Here is a 16,916-nt window from a genome sequence, read left to right on the forward strand (position 1 = left end):
CATGCATATTATATGATTATTATCATTTATCAATGTCAAGTGATGGTGACAACAGTTTAGCAGCTTTTTGTGGACTGGTAAATTAAAAACACTAGAAAGTTCATGAATTGAGAGCTCCTCTATTTTCTTGGGATGTTTACAAAGGAAAGAAGACGAATCACGAGGATATGGACATCACCTTCAAAGCAAGACTTGTGGATACTCTCCCTCCTAGGTCTGCTTTGCGAGGATACTGAATTATTTGGGATAAATAAAATTCCTTTTGCTTCTTGTGGATACTCGTAAAGAGATAAAAAAAATCGCGAACAAGTTGGTAATCAGTTCGAAAAATGCAATTTAGATTACAAACAAATGAAGAATTTTAACTTCAGTGACCCTTCTATTAAAATATATTTTTATAATTTTTAATCACTTGACAGCTGATTATAAATTAATTTTATAATTTATTTTGATCGAAAAAAATTTAGATATCTTCATATAATTAATTTTATAATTTATTTTGATCGAAAAAAATTTAGATATCTTCATATAATCAATTTTATAATTTATTTTGATCGAAAAAAATTTAGATATCTTCATATTTTATATGATATTATTCACTTTGGACTTTGAGTTTTCTCCAAAATATCTTATGCCAATGGAAATATTCCTCCTTAAACAAAGGATCACATGCTTCCTAAGTCCAATCCTTCAACCCACCAAGTCTTCCTGCCCTTCGGTCCACTCGACCTACTAGGATTTTCTTATCTGGTGTCTAGTCCTCTTAATTTGAAGATAGGAGCTCTTATTTTTTTTGTTCGAGGTAATATTGTATCCACATGGCTTAATCAGATCATGACTGTTGTGTGCAATCGGTGGTTAAACCTTCTGATAGTGGTTAAACCTTCTGGCAATCCGAACTCTGATACCACTTATAGGATCGAAAATAATTTAGATATCTCCATATTTTGCATGATATTGTTCACTTTGGGACTAAGCCCTCATGATTTTACTCTTGGGCTCTCCCAAAAAGATCTCATGTCAATGGAGATATTTTTTCTTTTTATAAATCATGATCTTTCCCATATATTTTATAATGTGATACTATATTTACAATCTTATAAACCCAACATATTTTACTTTATACAATTTAGGAAATTGATTATGAGGACATCTCAATTCATAAAAAAGGAATATATTGATAACTAATTTATTGAATGACTATATGCATATCATTTTAAACTTTAATTTTTTTTTCACGAATACATTAGTTAAAATTAAAGCTAGCTAATTAGAAGTATATATTAAAATATCTTATTATAATTTGTTGGATGTTGAATTTTACATTTTTTTAATCTTTTTTGTTTTATATTTTATTTTGATTTATTTATTTTTTACATTCAGATGTCATCCAAAAATCTGAAAAATATTATTTCAAATGGATTGATCAAGTTAGAGTTCGAAACTCAGTAAACTAAGCTATGCCATAATGTAAGAATTTGTTCCCTCGATGGATAACGGGCTGAAAAATGCAAAAATGTCAAGATAGGACTTTGCATATGCTTCTCCGATTTATCTGGTGTCTGATGAATAATTTTTATATAGCTGAATTAGTTATCCCAGGATAAATCGCTAAAAAAATGATCAAAGTAGTTTATCATATTTTTAAATTTTACAACAAATTCAAAATGAAATAGCAAAATATTATGCCCAGTAACTCTGGGCACCACAGAGACGATCATAATTGAACCCCATGGGTCAAAAAAAAAAAGTTCTAGCAATAGTTTACTTAGTTTCTTCTCCATGACATCGATATCTATTTCAGGATTTTGATATGGTGCACAGCACCGTCCGTACTTATAGTAGGGATCCTCTGGTTCATAAATTATGGGTCAAGGAATGGTCCTTTGCACGAGGACCTTTGATTTGGATAAACTCCGTCTTTAAATAGATAAGATTCATCTAAATCAAGGGTCTAAAAAAATTAGATCATCCTCTAATCCGCAATTTACGGACCAGAGGATCCATCCTCCCGCGCCTGAGGGGACGCACCCATGTGGATGTGGGCCCTGTGCCCTCAGGCACGAACGGTGCCGCACAGCATCTGCCGCGTAGCATATCAAACCTCATCTATTTCAGAATAAAAAACTCAATGGTGTACCAAAATCAATATAGTTTACCTGGATCCTCATCTAACTTAAAAATGATAGCAGCCCACGTTTTAAACAAAAAAAATAAAAAAATAAAACAAAACAAAATCATCTTCTCTCGGATTGTTCTCGCAAGGTACCGACATTTCTTTTAAGTGATCGTATAGTCGATAGAAGCCCATTCTTTTCATAGGGTACTGAAACACTAGGCCTAACATATCTGGTTCGTCTTAATGAGAACCTCAATCTCTGTATGGAAGGTGATCTCCATATAACCATTATTGCTGTTCTTTTTGTCAGAAGCATCTCCAGCCATCAGAAGAGCAGCTCTCAGTTCATGAAATCGTCTACGTTTTTTTAATTTGCCAGTAGGCGAAGCTGCTAAATGGTCATTTTCTTCATCTATACTGTCATTTTCGTCATCACTGTCTCCACTAGAAGCTAGATACTCTCACAACTCATCGAGCTACAAGAATTTTTTTAAAAAAGAACAATATCAATGAACTGACTGAAAACTAAACCAAAGAAAAACTTTAAAACATATCACATGTACATGCTAAGATTGTTAAGATTTAAAATGTTTTATTTATTAAAAATTTTAGCCGTTCTTAGTTTGTCTAAGTCTTTAGGTGTTAGTCATTCTTAACTTGTCCGAATTTTTAGATATCTAGCTATTTAATTCTTATCTATTGATCCTACTATATAGGAGATAGAGTTTGAAAAGTTTCTATGTAAAGCCTATTTATAGGCTCGATTTCTTCATCAACGAGCAGAGCTTTTCCATTTCCAATACATCTCTTTTGCTTTTTCCTTGCCATTGTATCAATGGTGTCAGAGCCAAAACGAAGCAGCAGCTTTCATCTTGCAGCAGCAAGACTCAATGGCGTCTGACAATAATTTTGTGCAACCTATGATTCCACGTTTTGATGGCCACTATGACCATCGGAGTATGCTGATGGAGAATTTTCTAAGATCAAAAGAATATTGGCCAATCGTTGAATATGGAATTTAAGCACCAACAACAGATGCAGTTTTGACCGATATCAAGAAAATAGATTTGGAAGGGAGAAAGCTCAAAAACTTGAAGGCAAAAAATTACCTTTTCCAAGCAATTGATCGTCCCATTTTGGAAATAATTCTTAGTAAAGAAACTTCCAAAGATATTTGAGATTCCATGAAAAAAAAATATCAAGGCTATGCTAGAGTGAAGCGTGCACAACTTCAAGCTTTGAGAAGAGATTTTAAGACTCTGCAAATGAAGGATGGAGAATCCTTCACCAGTTACTGTGCTAGGACTATGGAGATCAACAACAAAATATGATTTCACGGTGAGAAGATGGGAGATGCCACCATTGTGGAGAAGATATTGCGTTCCTTGACACTAAAGTTTGATTATGTTGTGTGTTCCATTGAAAAATCCAAAGACATAGATGCATTTTCTCTTGATGAACTACAAAGCTCCTTGTTGGTCCATGAACAGAAGATGAACCGAAGTTCAACTTCAGAGGAGCAAGCTTTAAAGGCTTCTATCTCTACTCATTTCTTAAACTCTAGAGTAAGGGGTAGAGGTAGAGGTAGAGGTAGAGGAAGGGGAGATCGAGGTAACAACAGGTATTTCGAAGCCAATGATGGTCATTTTCGACGAGATCAATATTTTGACAAATCAAAAGTAGAGTGTTTTAGATGTCATAAATTTGGACATTATTGTTTTGAATGTTTTACTAAGCTACCTGAAGACAAAGAAAAGGAAGCGCAATTGAATTTTGCCGAAAAGCAAGAAATGGAAACTTTGTTAATGGCTGTTCAAGCTAATTAGAAACCTGAGTCTGATGTTTGGTATATAGATACGGGCTACAGTAACCACATGTGTGGAAGTAAGTTTTCTTTTTCTTATTTAAATGAAGGCTTTCATTCTACAGTAAGTTTTGGTGACTCTTCCATTGTGAAAGTGATGGGAAAAGGTAATATAAAGATAAGAACTAAGAATGGTTCTGTAGAAACAATTTTTAATGTCTTTTACGTTCCTGACTTAAAAAGTAATCTGTTAAATGTTGGTCAATTACAAGAAAAGGGTTATGTAATCACTATTCAAAAGGGTGTTTGTGAGATTTATGATCCCACTAGAGGAACCATTGCTGTTGTACTAATGAACTCAAACAAGTTGTTTCCATTGAAGATTACAAGTGTGCAATCTTGTTTGGTGGCTGAAGTAAAAGACCCTTCTTGGTTGTGGCATTTTCGTTATGGCCACTTGAGTTTTGCGGATTGAAGATCCTCCAGCAGAAAAATATGTTGACAGGTCTTCCTCAAATTAGTATTCCTTCCCAAGTTTGTGAAAAATGTGTTGTTGGCAAACAACATCGTTCTCAATTTCCTCAAGGGAAGTCATGGCGAGCAAAAGATGTTTTGGAGCTATTTCATTCTGATATATGCAGCTCGATAACACTATGTTCTAATGGAGGTAAAAGATATTTAATTACCTTCATTGACGATTATACTCGAAAAACTTGGGTTTATTTTTTACAAGAAAAATCAGAAGTATTTTGTGCATTTCAAAGTTTCAAGGCTCGTGTAGAAAATGAAACAGGAAACACCATTAAGACCCTCCGAACAGATCATAGTGGAGAATATTGCTCAAACAAATTTGAAGTTTTTTGTGAAGTTCATGGCATTTGAAGAGAGCTGACAGTTGCTTTTACACCCCAACAAAATGGTATATCAAAGAGGAAAAACAGAACTATCCTCAATATGGTGAGAAGCTTGTTGACAAAAGGGAGAATTCCAAAAACTTTTTGGCCTGAAGCAGTAAATTGGAGTATTCACATCCTGAACAGAAGTTCTACACTTTCTATTTCAAATATGACACCAGAGGAAGCTTGGAGTGGAAGGAAACGAGTCGTAGATCATTTTAAAATTTTTAGCTGCATTGCTTATGCACATATCCTGGATGAGAAAAGGAAGAAACTTGATGATAAGGGGGAAAAGTGTGTCTTTCTTGGTGTTAGTGAAGTATCTAAAACATATAAATTATTTAATCCACAAACCAAGAAGATTGTGATCAACCGAGATGTTGTCTTTGATGAGGAAAACTATTGGGATTGGAATATGCAGCAACCTACTCAAGCTCTTTTTGTCAATGATTCTGAAAGAAAGCCAACATCAGCAGTCTCTACACCTGAAAATTCATCAGAAGTAAGTTCAACAGCTGCTAAAATTTTGCCAACAGCAGCAGAAGCTACTAATACAGTAATTCAATCTCTTCGTCGGATTCGATGAAGGCCTGCATGGATGGAAGACTATGAGGTAATAGAAATTGAAGATCTAATCACTCATTTTGCCTTATTTTCATATTGTGATCCTACAACTTTTGAAAATGCCGTTAAAGATGCAAAATGGCGTAAGGCGATGGATGATGAAATTGAAGCAATTGAAAAAAATGATACTTGGGAGTTGATTGATCTTTCAAAAGGGCACAAAACCATTAGTGTAAAGTGGGCCTTCAAAACAAAGCTAAAAGAAAATGGTGAAGTTGACAAGTATAAGGCGTGTTTAGTAGCTAAGGGATATAAACAAGAATATGGAGTCGATTATACATAAGTTTTTGCTCCCGTTGCAAGACATGACACAATTAGATTGGTGATCGCATTAGCGACACAGAACTCATGGTCTATTTACCAGCTAGATATCAAATCGACATTCTTGCATGGAAACTTGGAGGAACAGGTATTTGTTGAACAACCCCTTGGTCATATTAAGATCGGAAATGAGTATAAAGTATATAGATTAAAGAAAACCCTTTATGGATTAAAACAAGCTCCACGAGTTTGGTATAGTCGCATTGAGGCCTATTTTCTTAAAGAAGGCTTTCACAAATCTCCATATGAACACGCACTTTTTGTTAAAATTGGATAAAGGGGAAACTGTTTATTGTCTGCTTATGTGTAGATGATCTTATATTTACTGGAACTGATGATGTCATGTTTAAAGAATTCAAGAAATCTATGATGGTTGAATTTGAAATGTCTGATCTTGGTATGATGCATTACTTCCTTGGCATAGAAGTAGTGCAATCAACTAATGGAATCTTTATTTCTCAAAAGAAATATGTGCAAGAAATTTTAGACTGGTTTCAAATGAAGGATTGCAATACTGTAAGCACTCCAACTGAGTTTGGCTTGAAGCTAAACAAAGATCATGAAGGGAAGAAGGTGGACAGTATAATTTACAAACAAATTGTTGGTAGTTTAATGTATTTAACTATGACAAGGTCAAACATAATGTATTCTGTGAGTTTAATAAGGAAAATCCAACAGAAATACATTTGTTAGCTGCCAAGAGAATCCTTCGTTACTTACAAGGAATTAAAGATTTTGGGCTATTCTTCAAGAAGGGTGAAAAGTTAGAGTTATTCGGGTTTACTGATAGTGATTATGCCGGAGATCACGATGATAGAAGAAGCACTTTAGGCTATGTTTTTATGTTGGGCACAGGGGTCGTATCATGATCTTCTAAGAAGCAACCAATTGTCTCCATGTCAACTACAGAAGCTGAATTTATTGCTGCAACAACTTGTGCTTGCCAAGCTATCTGGTTGAGAAGAATTCTTGAAGAACTTCAGTTCAAACAAGTTGAAACTACTATAGTTTTTTGTGACAACAACTCAGCAATCAAACTCTCTAAGAATCTTGTGCTACACGGCAGAAGCAAACATATCGATGTGAAGTATTATTTTTTAAGAGATCTCAGCAATGATGGAACAATCAAACTGGTTTATTGTCGAAGTGAAGATCAAGTTGCAGATATACAGACCAAGCTGCTCAATTTGGCTATATTTGTAAGATTGCGTGGTCTACTTGAAATTTGTTCACGCACTGCTATTTTTCTTTTAAACTGACTTCTTCAAATTTCAATTTAAGGGAGAGTGTTAAGATTTAAAATGTTTTATTTGTTGAAAGTTTTAGCCATTCTTAGTTTGTCCAAGTCTTTAGGTGTTAGCCATTCTTAATTTGTCCGAGTCTTTAGATATTTAACTATTTAATTCTTATCTATTGATCCTACTATATAGGAGATAGAATTTGAAAAATTCCTATGTAAAACCTATTTATAGGCTCGATTTTTTCATCAACGAGTAGAGCTTCTCCATTTTCAATACATCTCTTTTTCTTTTTCTTGTTAATACATCCCTTTTACTTTTTCCTTGCCATTGTATCAAAGATAACAACACAACCCAAATAGGCAATGCAAAAAACTCTAGGCTCAAGAAGAATTCCTTTCTTTATTCTTGTTCCCAAGCGAGTAAGTCTCAGGATGACAAGAATTGAGGTTAACTTTGAATCTTTAAAGCTATCATCCTCGTGCATCAATTCCACAAGCTTATCCACTACAATAATAGATTCAGCTATTTCACCAAATATTTTGACGACGGAAAAGATTTATGACAATCGCATACTTTATGACAATCAAATGATGCTTACGTCAAGTAAGGCAGCTTTAGCCAAACACTGAATTCAACATTCTCAAAGTCAAATTGAACCTTCAATTATTACTTCATCAAGGACAATATTGGTTAGCTTTCACTCTGATTTTGGATAGATGAGTCAAACGATGGGTTTAAAGTTTTTTCAAAAAATATCTTTTTTATTTGCCAATGGAATAAAGAGGTAAACAATCTATCCTTCCACTAAATTCTCGTTCTGAATTAGAGATTGACTTCTCCCTTTAAATGAAACCAAGCCCCAAGGCCTGAATGTGATAATGAGGGGATTAATGAACATTGTTATGTATTCACTCCCTAGACAGATAAAGTGGTCCTCACCAAAGTCACCAAGAGAGATGCATTTACAAAGGAAGAAAAATCATCAAGAATAATGGACATGTAACTGCTTAGGGGAACGAATTATCAAAGTTGAACATCAAACAAAAATTCAAAAATAAAATCAAAACATAACCAAATGTAAAAGCATTGGCATAAACCGATGAAGTTATTATCATAGTAGTGACATAATTTGAAAGAAATCAATTCCAAGCTACAAGTTTTCTGTTGGAAATATGAATGGAATAAAGAGGTGGAGACGAAGAGATTTTATTGTACATGAGTTTAGTTCTATATTAGAAGTCTCTTGACTTTATTGTTGGTTTAAATTATGAGATATGCATTGATATTGTAAACATATGCATGGGGAGAGACTCTCTCACGCGTGAGTGCGCAGGGGTGGGTGCAAATCGAGGGTCTGGATTGTACTGAACTAAGGTTGACTCGTATCCGATCAGGACCTGCGCATGTCGAATATCTGACCGGTCGAGGTAAAATTTGCCCAAAAGAATAAACCAACATATTACTGTTGGTGCAGCGGGGCCGGCAAGAGGAGAGGGGTAAATTGCCTGCAATAAGAAAATACCCTCCTCGTGCTTTCAACTCTAAAATAGCAACAATAATAAAATAAAATAGCAGAAATAAAAGTAAGAGACTCAGCAATTTGACTTGGTTACAACCTAGATGGTTGTTAATCCAAGGCGGTTGAACAGCGTACTAAGAATCTTCTTCTCTGAAAGCGGAGAAGCCTTTTACACACTTAGAGAGCTCAAGAGTTGCTAGGAATTGATTACAAGAGTTGATGCTTTAATTCCTAGCTCTAGGGGTCTTTATATAGCTCCTGAAAATCCTATCTCGAGTCTTGAGGGCGCCTCCAAAGGGGTTGAGGGCGCCTCCAAGGAGATAAGCGGATAAAACTTTATCCGCTCGCCAACGACCAAATTAACCCAGTTGAGGGCGCCCTCAAGGCTGTTAAGGGCGCCCTCAAGCTGATGAGGGCAGAGACACCTCCAACGACTATTGAGGGCTCCTCCAGCTGCTTTTCCAGCATTTCTTCATCTTCTCTTTAGCTTCCGAAGTTCCGATTGCTTGGGTGATTGCGACCAACCGAAATAGGGCTCACCTGAACCCAATTTCCGGCTTTCTCCTCAAGCAAGCTTCCGCTCTGACTTCTCGTCCCTCGAACGACGTGTATGTTCTTCTCGTCCACCGGTGTACTCTTCCGCAGCTCTCTCGTCCTTCGGACGCACTGAGCCCGTCAGCTCCCTTCCCGTGCCGTCCTTCTCGCTAACTACGTCTTCCGTTCGACTTCCTGTGTTCCTAAGCTCCTGTATACTTAGACACAGGGATCAATAACAAACAGGACCTAACCTAACTTGATTGATCACATCAAAATAACCACGGGGTACAAGAATCTCCTCCTTTTTGATGTGCATCAATCCAAGTTCAAGTTAGGGTAAAACCAGATAAGTAGTAATTTAAAGAAATTATTAAATTGACATTTTAGGCATAAAGATTGCAATAATAGGATTTGCAACACTAAAAAAAATATTAACTCCCCTAAAACTCCCCCTAAATTTGTACCTATCTCTCCCCCTTTGATCACATCAAAAACCAATTGGGGTATAACAACCAGTCTAAGGGTGAAAACTTTGAAAAATTATTTCCAAAAATGTTTAAAAACACTTGTTAAAGCATTTTCTAATTCTTATTTTCATGCTTTATCAGTAAGTTAATTAAACATTTTATTTCAATATTTTGGCTTCTAGGCAGTGGGGAGGCACAAGACTTTCTTGGTTATTGGAGCAACAACCACTTTCTTAGACAAAGTCTCCTAAAGAAATTAACTATTTAATTTTTCTTGCTGAAAGCGCTAACTTAGAAAAATCTAATCTAGAAAAGATTTTGGAACCCAGTATAGGTTCCTTCCTATTGGATTAATCAAAAACTTAGGGGGTACTAATTTCTGAGAATTTTTCTAAATTGCCCATAATGTTTTCTAATGTACCAGTTTAATTTTCCACACAACTTAAGTTTTGATTTTTAAAATTTATTTAAGCATGCATGATCATTTTCTAATTTTTCAATTTTAATTTTCAATTTATCATTCTCTAATTTTAGATTATCGTACATTTCTATAGGGCATGCCTTTCTAAGTTTAATTTTAACTCGTCATTTTTTTTTAATTTAACTAAATCTTTAGTAAGCACTTTAATGAACTAAAAGGACTGCTTGAAGTTAGAGTACGCATCTTACTTACCTCAGTTTCTGATGCTCCCCCTTCATCGTAGCTTACTTACCTCAGTTTCTGATGCTCCCCCTTCATCGTAGCTTTCTTCTTCTGATCCTCCCCCTTCATCTATGCTCATCTCAGAGCTGGGTTCTTCTGATTGATGGTTGGCCATTAGCGCTAGTCCCGAGAAGGCTTCGACTTCAAATTCGGAGGACGACGAATCATCCCATGTAGTCTTCAGACTCTTGCGTTTAGAGGACATCGGTCTTTGAGACTTCTCCTTGTCCCTTTTCTTTATTTTTGAGCACTCATCCTTGATGTGCCCTTCTTCGTTACAATGATAGCAACGGACCATCCTTTTGTTCCGTTGATGCTTTCTCGACTGCGACATAAATTTATTAGTCATAATAAACTTATTTAACTTTCTTACCAATAGCGCCGCTTCAGTTTTGTCGATTGACGCTTCAGAGTCAGGATCGTCCATCTCGGCTTGTAGGGCAATATTGAGATTTGACTTCCCTATTTGTTTAGGTTCTGCAATTCAAGATTCGTGAAGTTCGAAGGTAGAAAATAAATTTTCTAGCGTACTTACCTCAAAGTCCTTAGAGATGTAGTATGCATCTACTAAAGACACTCATTCTGGAGTTCTTGGGAAGGCGTTGAGCGCATACCGTATCGACTATTGAGGACGCCTCAAGGCTGTTGAGGGCACCCTCAATGCTATTGAGGGTGCCCTCAAACTGATGAGGGCAGGAGGCGCCTTCAACGACTATTGAGGGCGTCTCCAGCTAGTTTTCCAGCATTTCTTCATCTTCTCTTTAGCTTCCGAAGTTCTAATTGCTTGGGTGATTGTGGTCAACCGAAATAGGGCTCACCCGAACCCAATTTCCGACCTTCTCCTCGAGCAAGCTTCCGCTCTGGCTTCTCGTCCCTCGAACGTCGCGTACGTTCTTCTCGTCCACCGGTGTACTTTTCCGCAGCTCTCTCATCCTTCGGACGCACCGAACCCGTCGGCTCCCTTCCTGTGCCATCCTTCTTGCTAGTTGTGTTTTCCGCTCGACTTCCTGTGTTCCTAAGCTCCTGCACACTTAGACACAGGGATCAATAACAAACAGGATCTAACCTAATTTGGTTGATCACATCAAAACAATCACGGGGTACAACAATTACCACTTAAATCTCTTTTTGCTACATGCTCAAAAGTGTAACAGAACCATTAATGTGAAATTAATTGTGATTCCATAACGTCTCGACATTAATGGCAATATTAAACTCATTAATGGTGATTTCGTAACGTCTCCGTATTAATGGTGACATTAAACTCATTAATAATGATTTTGTAACGTCTCGGCATTAATGAAGACATTAAACTCTTTAATGACGACATTAAATCCAGCATTAAATGATCATAATATGATCATTTATTACCGGCAATGTGAAAGCTCCTATATAAGGAGGCTGAATCTTGAGTAAAAAGAGGAGCGAAAGCGAAGTGAAAGAATTCCTCCACCTTTGTTCCCCGATTCTTCTCTCAATCGTGCATTCGCTCGGCTGAACTATTCATGATAACATTCAAGTGCATTCTCAGTTCGCCACGAACAACCAGTGCTTGGTTGCGTTCATGGTTTTACCGTTGTATCATGAGAAACAGACGACCTGAGGAAACTTCGAAGCACAGCTAAAGGTGGGGCGAATCTATTTCAAGGAAATTGCGACCATCGCAGGCCTCGGTCCCTTCGTCCGTTGGCCGCTTAGCCCGTCTACCGCTTCGCCCGCTCAGATTTTGCTGCTCGAACTTGGTGCTCTGTCTACACTCAGCAATTAGTAGAAACTATGTCCCTACTGACAGTCTAAAATTATCAGTTCAGATCATCTCGACAGATAAATTAAAATTAATGTTATGTAATTTTAATTTAATTAATCAACAGATTGTGTAACACTTTCTACATGAATTCTGTTTAAGAGAATATTTAATAGTATGGAAATGCAGCTGAATTGATCTTTAGCCAAGATGACCAACCTGATCTGGATTGAACTTTCCTCTTAATAGTTTTTTACGCTCTGGTTTGTCCTCTTCCCAGGTTACTTTGACTTGACTGTTGCAAAGCACGACTTTGGAAATCTGGCCTGTTGTAGCCTGTCGATGCCTGAACAATATAGCAAGAATGTTAACCAAGTTAATCTGAAATAAATAACCTAAACATAGTAAAAAGTATTCAAACTAAAGTAAAATTTTATGGTGAGAAGTTTACTAGCATTATCATTAGCCTTAGTTATCGTGACAAGTTTATTAGGATTATCAGTGCCTTAGTAATCTTGTAATTACCTTAATTTTATCATGATAAGTTTACAAGGAACAATAGTCTCTCTTCCTGTAACTGCTACGTAGAAAAGAAAATTGTTCAAGTACTTTTTTACATGGTAGACTGACTACATATAGAAACATGATGAATTCATCAAATAAAATTCAAAATATAATTAATACTGACTTGAATGTGTTAGTTGTTTTGGTATCTCATTAAGTCCTCATTGACAACTGATGTGACAGAGAAGCACATAGCACATACCATGTTGAATAAGTTGCACGATATCTGACTACTGTTAATTAGTTATCAAGCAACATGAAAATTTCATCAGCCACAATAGTAAAAGCACTTCTATTATGATGGTGTAAGTTTTTTTCCTTCTCTATTTTGGTTTTGTCGTTGCTTGGAGAAAACAAAGAAAGAGCTTGAGAAGTATGTTTAGCCTATAAATTCACTGACTGATTTTGTTACAGTTAGTTAAGAGAGCAGAAAGCTTAAAATCCATCACAGGAAAAACAAGTACCTCTTTGGCTACATCTTGAGAAGGATGCTTAAAATCCATCGAATCAGGAATGAAGCGCAGATCAAACACATTAGAACTTTCGAGAAACTCAGTACCATCCAGAGTATTAGCAATATGACTAGCGATGGCAACAGAATCAAGAATCACCACTGCATAATACTACCTGCAATGCCATTGAAAGGAAAAAAAGCAAAGCAATACAAAAACTTCCGATGATATTTTATCCACATGAAATGGACTAAAACAATGGAAAAAATTCAAAATCATATAATAAAGAATAGCTGCAATATAATTTCAATAAAAATAGCAACTTCAGTAGAGAAAGATCGGAAGATATTAACCCCATGACTTCACTATCAACAATACAAAATTGCAAAAATCATATAACAGTATAATAATATATTCTATAGTTTTGGATGAGAGTCGCATTGTTATGATCATCACGTAAAAAAACTATGTAGCACGATGAGAATGCTAATTAAGATTGATATGTGGAGTTACTAAAAAGGATAATTTTTAAAAAAACTAATATTCAAGAGCAATTAGGTGTAACTTCAATAAATAAATAAATCAGAAATTAAGTTGAGATGGTATGGATTTGTTAAAAAAAATCATAATTTAAAAGAGTTGAGGCTATTGGACAGGAGAAATTATAAGGGGTAGAAAGTGGCCACGGAAAGCACAAGTCAATAAAATAAAAATATATTTAATAAATTTAAATATTGCTTACCATGCATACCACGACATGGAAAAATAAAGATAAGATTCACGTACCCAACCTCAAATGATTGGGGTAAAGATGGCTTGATGATGATGAGTTTAAATAAATATTCTGCCTAATCCAAGTGCAACCAAAATGAAAAAACAAACAAACAAATAGATATTTTGGTAATCCACATCTGACTGATAATACTGTACCAATAATAAGAATGATATGTATTCATGACAATAGGAGATCATATTGCATTTAGGAAAATAATAACAATAACAATCAAGTCTTATCCTAGAAGGTGGGGTCGGCTATATGACATTTAGGAAAAAACAAAAGAAATCATGAAAGTTCAAATGGTACTATAGAACAGAAAAGCATAAAATAAGACACACTTCACTAAATTCATCTTAGCTTGTTCAACTCATAGGTACGTAATTTTTCATTGTCGATATCAGAATCATCCTCATCTGAATTACCATTGTCAATTAGAGCAAAAGGTCCACTAACGACTTCAATTTCCATACATTTCAACCCAAATTCAAATGGATAGATAGATAGACACTGACAAAACTTGTCCACCCTTTGGGAGACAGAACTCATGACAACATATAGATCAACAACCTATATGTTAATGGAGAAAATTTCAGTTAGGTTTTACAATAAATATAAAATACTTAAGCAAACATACATCAAGATTAACAAGAAAATTTTAAGACAATCATTGCTAGCTAGGTTAAAGATGACTATCAGAACAAAAGTAAACATGATTTTTTTTAAGTACAAGAGTTACGTACTAACTAGGAGATAAACGAACTGTAATTGAAAAATCAATGGAAAGGCTAAATATAAGAGGATGAAAAAGCGGACTATGAGTGTTGAAAAAAAAAACTCTAATTGTCCATATGGATTTGAATTTGATTTATAATGCATCAAAAGTTGTTCAAGTTCCACCGAACACGCTAAAATGCATATCTTATTTATTAATGGGAAATCAGTATACAATGTCAAATCCTTTCGACTATAATTTCTAAAACTAACTAAATAATGAGTACAAACTATAGGAAAAATTTAGTGATAACTACAAATATATGAGCAAAATTATTGAGCAAAATAAGTACTATATTTCATATGATATTATCTTAAGCCACAAAATAAGCCCTCATACAACTAACAGACTACCATGATGTAGAAAAACAAATGCAAACTAAAAATGAACAAGATATATCAATTGAAGTTCCATAACATACCTTAATATGATCCCAATCCATATTTACAACAGCGAGTCTATTAGTTTCATTGTCGATTATAAGTGTATCCTCATGACTAGCCAATAGATACTTCCAAATGTCACTATTCACTGAGCGTTGTAAAAAAAAAAAAAGATAAATCATAGTTAGACTACTGCTAAATAATATCTCACTGTGTTTCCTAACAATATCGCCTTCCAAATAAAACAAGGGAAATCACAATGAAAATTACTACTGCAGCAATCGATAGAATGTGAATTTAGAATTGACCATCTAAATCACATATTTAGAAACTCAAATAAAGAAAGGCATCAAATATTAATCTATTATACTAAGTAAATTGAAATAAAAAAGGAAAAAAATATTAACATAATACTAACATCATCGTCTTCGGTGTCTTCATCTTCGGACGAACTATACTCATGCCTGCTAAAATTCGAACGATTCAATTCCTCTTCATCATCATCATCATCACCACTACTCTTAACTGCCTGCTCCGCTGAAACATCTATCTCGGAATCGATATCGTCACTACCTTCCTTCACAGGTTCCCGTTACTTCTGCTGCTCCCCATCTTCCTGCTTATTGAGATAGTAATGGAAAAAAGGATTCACGGATTTCTTCTTACGCTTCCCTCTCTTGTCGACGGGAGCATCAGAAGCCTCGAATTTCTTGTCCGAGAATATATGGGTGAAGCGGGAGTCAATTACGACCTTCAATTCGTTTCACGCTTCGGCATCCGCTAGAACCGGGGATCGTAGTGCACCGATTCGAATCGGGAATCGGTCGTGCGTTTGTTATTGGTTCCATTCTTCGCGTTGCCGTTCTTCCTATGTTTTCCCGTCGGAGGCTTCGAAGAAGACAACGCCGGAAGCCGTGGTGGCGGCTTCGAAGGCGGAGTTCAGGTTTGTTTGTTTTTTTTTTTTTTTTTTTGCTATCTCTATTGGACAATTTATAGGAGCAGTTGGTTTGACTTCTTTGTTGACAAAACAAATAAAAATTATATAAAGTTGAGTATGAGGATAATTTGGCTTTTTTCAAGTCCAAAATAATGATAGCAAAAGGTGAAATTCATCATTCAAATTATTTCGGTCCTATGACCATCTATGAAAAGATAAATTAAAAAGCTATGATTGACCAATATGGAAAAGGACTTTTTTCCCGCTCAAAACAAATACCAATGATAAATGGATATTGTTCTTTCTTACCTCATTATTTATATTTATTTTTTTCAAAAAATTTTCTCAATAGAGACAACCCTTTAGCATATGTATGTATAATCTTAAATGTATCTTTCAAAATTTCTCCTTATAATCTTGATCGCAAGTGGACAACCTAACCTAACCGACGGGATGAAAATGCCCCATCACGTGTTATATTTAGGATTCAAACCATGAATACTTGACAAACTACTTGAGCACCAATTCAAAAACTCACTTTGTTCATTATACTTCATGCTAAAAAGGACGTTGAATATTGTACAATCTGTTCATATAAACATATGGTTTTCCAAAAAAAAAAAAAAAACCTAAACTCAGTTCAATTTATTCAACTAATTAATCATAAGGGAAGCTTTAGCACGATAAAATCATTATCATGTGACTTGATCAAGAATTCGAGTAGCGAAAACAACTTCTTGCCTCTTAGAAGACTCTGTATAATAACTTCTCTGCTACTAGTTCAATGGCTTCCTCCAAACACAAGCAATCTTCTCTGCTTATTCAAGCAGCGACAGCAGAGAGAGCACTGAATAAGTTGAAGCCAAGCGATCAGTGAGAGATCGATTTTGGTTTTGCAAAAACCGTTATCATAATCTCTCAGTCCGGTAGAAACAAAACAACAGGACTCGAAGTATCCTGCTTCATTCAAGTATCTAGTACTTCGATATTATCAAAAGCTAATTTGCAATTGATTTCCATAAACTTACACAATTCTGAACTTTGTGGCACATCTA

General features: G+C 35.4%; 1 pseudogene; it reads right to left on the reverse strand.

Moving 5' to 3' along the window:
• Nucleotides 1-2,340: 2,340 nt before the first annotated feature.
• Nucleotides 2,341-16,913, reverse strand: LOC121991334 (annotated as a pseudogene).
• Between the last annotated feature and the right edge of the window lie 3 nt (nucleotides 16,914-16,916).

This window comes from Zingiber officinale, chromosome 6B (genome assembly GCF_018446385.1).
Source record: "Zingiber officinale cultivar Zhangliang chromosome 6B, Zo_v1.1, whole genome shotgun sequence".
NCBI lineage: Eukaryota > Viridiplantae > Streptophyta > Magnoliopsida > Zingiberales > Zingiberaceae > Zingiber > Zingiber officinale.